Genomic DNA, 5,696 nt, shown 5'->3' with positions numbered 1-5,696 from the left:
CAAAAATGTAAAGGATACAAGATTGTAACAAACTACAATATAATAACAGAAATGTAGAAAGATTCTAGTGAGATAATGTGTAATGAATTATTTCAAATGAATGATGGAATGACTGTTAACTCCTATTTATAATAGTCAACCACTTATTAACCGCCTAAGTGTATTTGTAACAAACTTCCTAACAATTTGTTGTCTTAATTTGCTGATGTGGACACTTGACTTGCTAGATTAGTTATAGGCGGGTGGGAAAGCATTGATTTCTAATTTACTCGGTTTCGATTCGGAGTTCAAAATTGATGATGCTTTGAAAATGGCTGATTGTTGTGGTGACGGAGTGCAGGTACTTGATTCGGTGAAGGAAATGGGAGTACGATTTTGGGCAGCCATGGTGATGCGGAATGAATGGTGGTTGTGTGACTCGGTTGTGGGCTCCATCTGAGCTTGATTAGACTCGGGTTTCGATGTCGGGTTTTGTTGCTTGATGTGCGCCGGTGAAGGAGCTGAGGAGAGCTGCTCAGTTGAGTCAACGGTGACACATATGAAGATGGAGCAGCAGGTGGTAATGTCGGGTAGAGTGACTAGAAATGGTGAAACGCGGGTCTGATTTCGGCCTCGCATCGGTGATGTTGCTGATGGTCTTCGGTAGTTGCAGGTGATGAGTCGAGGGCTGCCTAAAGTTCGATTCGGTTCCGAGCACGAAACGAAGATGGAGATGATGGTGTGTGGCGAAAAATGGTGATGAAATGAAGGTGAAATTTGTTGATCCTGGTTGTAGAAGGTGCAGGCGGTGCTCTAAAGCGTGAATGGAGGGTGATGTCGGGTTGAAAACAGTGGACCAGTGGTGGTTATCGGCTGGATTTTAGTTGTGGATGAAATACAGGATTGTGATAGATGATTTGTTAAGAATTAAGATAGTGTCAAGGAATTGTGTCTAGTTCAAACTTTGACTTGACTTTGGTTTCCTTTTCTTATTTTGTTGGTTTTGGCCTGAGTGTCCTGCCTTCACTCGAGTCATCTTTCGCTCAACGTGCTTTGACTCGTCTCCTCCGACTTGTTTTGCTTCAATTCACGAACGAATACCTACAAATATTGTAATAAAACCAAGCAATACCACATACTCGAAATAATGACCAATTATCTACAATTACTGCAATTAAACTAATAACATCTAATTAAATAATAAAATGAGCTATTAATTAATTGAAACACACAAAATCGACATAAGTAATAGGTAAAAGTGTTGGTAAAATGACACTAAAATACTACTTATCAAGTAGGAACTTACTCTATGGGACCCACCCCTGCTAGGGTCATTGTTTGACTTAGCAGGTGAGAGGTTACCGGTGGAGGGTATAGTATTCCCAAATTTGGACAACATACTTTTTTAGAAACATTGAATAGATCAAATACACCCAAGGTAGATATTGGGATGAGTGGTAGTGCCCCTCACCAAGAGGTGAGGGATGCATAGCCTTGAATTTTGGAATGTTAACAAAGATTTGTTAAATAGTTTATACATATGAAGAAAGTAGGCTTGTTTGGTTTCCTTGAGACAAAGATTAAATCTTTGTCCCTAAATAGTGTTATTGGTACTCTTATGGATGGTTAGAGTTTATCTACAAATAATAGGTGACATAAGGGTGAAAGGATTTAGGTTTTATGGAATTCGACTATTTTTAAGGTGGACTTTTGTGATTAGTATGCTCAATGCATGGACATGAAAGTACTAGAATTAGCTACCGATAAATGGTTCAATTTGTCTATGGTATATGATTTAAACGATCTTCAAGAAAGAACTATGTTATGGGAGCAGCTAGAAACATTTGCTTTGGTTGTTCAAGATCCATGGCTAGTGTGTGGGCACTTTAATTGTATTTTATCCCATAGTGAGAGGCTAGGTGATATATGCATAATTTATACCATTTCCCCTTTTTATTCTCATGCACTTTGACGTACTCTACTTGAAACGGTTTTGGCTCCTATTTTATTGTATTTTACTCCATTTTCCACGTTATTCCTATACTATGAATTCCCGTCTCATTTTTTAGTGAATAGGCCAAGAACGAGACAAGACGGAATGAGGAGCAAGCACGGGAGCTAACTTGTGTTAGCATGAGAAGAAGAAGAGGAGAAGACAATGAAGTTGTGTCCTCAGGTGGCCGGCAGCCGACTCACCGGTTGGGGAACATACACCTCCTACAATAGAAGAAATAAAGAGAAGTTAGGCAAAAGGCAAAAACGCTCGGTGCCGGTTGACGGACCGCCAGCCGGTGAACTGGCACCTACGCCTATGCCAAAGTGAAGAAGGAAGAAAGGTTGAAGAATAGAAGTTCTCTTCCGGTAGGCCGGCAGACGGCTCAGCGACAGGGAACTCACGCACAATCAATCTTAGTCATTTTGACACAAACTAAAAAGGTCTCGCTGTCGGTAGGTCCACCGGCAGCCGGGCGACCGAACGGGAGCGCGCTATAACGAGTTGGGCTTCTTCCTATCTTTAGAGGCTTAATCCAAGGGGACACTATATATACCCCATGTTAATTACTCTTGGACACACTACCCTAGACTAAGAAAACCCTAGTTTAAGCTTGTAATTTTTCATAATCAAAGTTTTAATCTTTCCTTAATTATAGCTTAATTACTCTTTAGTTTATGTTAAATCTACTATTTTCAATAGTTTACATTTAGTAATTGGGTTGTAATTTGAGGAATTGAAGAGATTTATCTTCATATATCAATCCAAGTTGCCTCCTTTAATTAGTGTTGGTATAATTCTTATCTTTATTTCACTTCATTTCATTTGTTTACATGTTTATTCTTTCTTAGTATACTTGGTTTCATATCATGTCTCTTATTATTAGTTTGATGGAACCTTTTTCATTTGTTGTTGTTGTTGTTGTTGTTGTTGTTGTTGTTGTTGTTGTTGTTGTTGTTGTTGTTGCTGTAACCCTTAGTATGTGCGAATAGTCTCCTTACTAGGGTGGAGGGGGACCTATTGTAGACTCCTTGGGTCAATTGTTGGCTTGAATTGGTTGACACCATTGAGTAGTTGGTATAGAATAGTTGTGCACACCAAGTGTTTGTGGAATTGCTAGAATGAGGATTCTAGCCTTTTTCTACTTGTTGACAAGTTAAGGTGAGAACCTTAACTTGTAGTAGTGAGCACAATTACTTGGTTTTGGCTACTCTAAGCGAGGGCTTGACTATCCTTGACCTAGGTACCGGCTCACACCGAGAGGTGGAGCCTTCCCCGACCCTACTGTTTGGTGATCATTGAGTTAGACTTACTAGTTGACCCTTGTCTACCATAGAAATCCTAATACCCTAGTCCCCTTAATTATTATCTTCAATCGTTCTTAGAAATCTTCTAGTCTTTACTCGTTTTAGTATTAGTTTGCTAATTTTTCTATTAATCAGTTAATCGCTTTGCTAGAACTAAACTAGAGGCTAACAAATAATATAAGAGCCATAATTCCATCTCTAGGGTTCGACCCTCCTAATACTACAACGGGTAAAATCGTACACTTGCGGGAGGAGTAAATATAAAACTCTAACAAGTTTTTGGTGCCGTTGCCGGGGACGACAATATTGGATTAAATTAGTTGTTTAATTCTATGCTTAGTTTACTTATTTGTTTGTTTTTCTCCTCCTTGTCTTAGTGCATTCATTTAATTAGGACCATTTGATCTTCTTTTGAGTGCATGAGTAGATGCAACATCGGACCTCTCTTTCCCCTTGATCCCGAGATCGAGAAGACCTTCCGGGCGAGAAGAAGACAAGCACTTTCGGTACTAAGGAGAACTCCATCCTTCGTCAATCCACTAAGTACACCACCATCCACAATTGAGCCTTAAATCACTCGACCCTCTTCTTCCACCCACACTCCCATCAATCCAATCCAAGAAACCCTACGCCACCACCTTTATTATCCACCAATTAGCTCACCCACCCATTTACTACAATCACATCATTCCGAAACCAATTCACCAAGATCACCAAACTCCCCAACTTCACCAAGAGAACACTTCGTGCATGAAAATATGGCGAATCAACCTATGGGCTACTACAATAGGCCGGATCCTAATCGGTCTTGTTCGGCAATCAAATATGGGGCAATTGCTCGAAATACCTTTGAGCTTCCCTGTAACACCCCCATCTGCCAAGGAGCCTTAACAAGACCTTCCCTAGCAGATAAGGATGTTACCATCTCGGTTGCTATAGTAATAATCAAATGTCGATAAAAGAACAATTATATTAAATTACAAGTGATATAAACAAAACAAAGATACAACTCGTGACTACTATCAACTATGCTAAATTATATCTGCCATGACTGTGGACTCCTCCCTCCAAGCACCCAGCTATGGTCCAAACATCAACCTGCTAAGACTGACTACTCACCATAGTGGATCACGGAAGACACAACACAAAAAGACAACACAAGAACACCACATAAGGTCAGTAACTAAAGGTAAAAAGACAAAAGCAGACACAACAAACACCGCAAAAAGCAAACACCACCTCCTCCAATCACCCACACATCTCTGACTGCCCGAAGGTCCAGTCCTGCCAGATTACCAGTCGCAACCAGTAATCCGCACCGCCAGTGGAGGACCGCAGCATTCTCACCTAAGCCCCGCTCATCTAATCTGAGCGGTAACCCATGTTCCTTAATGTGCACATCCCTTTCTATGGCGGGTTCCACAGAGGGCGAATCAGGGGCGTGAAGCCACTCCCGCAAGTTACTCCACTCAGCCGAGGATGCACCTCGAGAACCACAGGCAAACAATCACAATGACCAACCACAACCAATCCACAACACTATCAACGATACTAAAACCAATTATAAAATACAATTGACACACTAGACAACCAACGGTACTCAGTAGGAAAACCTACCTTTAGAAAACCGCAGCAATTCCGCGCACGACCATAAGACAACAAGCAACCACCATAACCACCTATAACAACCAGCATAACCATCTATTACTACTACTACCATAAACATAACTGAATCCAAGGGAGACGATGATGATGATGATGACAACATACCTATACAAAGCAATCCAGCGTCAAGACCGCTACCCGACTCAAGCATCATATCCCTATGGTGTAACCACTCTCAAAGGCCTCAAGGAGGTGAACCATGGTGAAGTAGAAGTGATATGACAGCATCTAGGTTTAGGAGAGAAGGAGAAGAAATGATTTGGGTTTCACGATAACATGATTTATAATTCCCCGTTGAACTCACGTTACTCGATCGAGTAAACAACTTACTCGATCTAGTGGCCTCTACTCGATCGAGTGACAAAGCTACTCGATCGACTAGCCTCCGCTAGATCGAGTAACCAAACTTCAAAGGGTTATAACTTCACAAGGTTAGCTCATAAGGTTTCCGAAGGTTTAGATACATGTCTAAGGCCAGTCAACGACGGTCAATGGGTCTCTAAAAGGACGGGTATTACAGTCTTCCCCCCTTAAAAAGAACTTCGTCCCCGAAGTTCAACTAATCCTCCCCCACGACACCAGGTAAAAAGTCTAAGGCAACCTACAACTATCCATCCCGACAAGGACAAACACAATCGTTCGTATCTACCACCCACTTATGAACGCTCACCACTCATCATCATCATCTACCCTAGCACACAACATCCAATATAACTTCCTATAGAGTCGTCTAACATACATTACACACAAGA

The sequence above is a fragment of the Silene latifolia genome, chromosome Y (assembly GCF_048544455.1).
Source record: "Silene latifolia isolate original U9 population chromosome Y, ASM4854445v1, whole genome shotgun sequence".
Taxonomy (NCBI): Eukaryota; Viridiplantae; Streptophyta; class Magnoliopsida; order Caryophyllales; family Caryophyllaceae; genus Silene; species Silene latifolia.
This window is presented reverse-complemented; position numbering follows the sequence as displayed.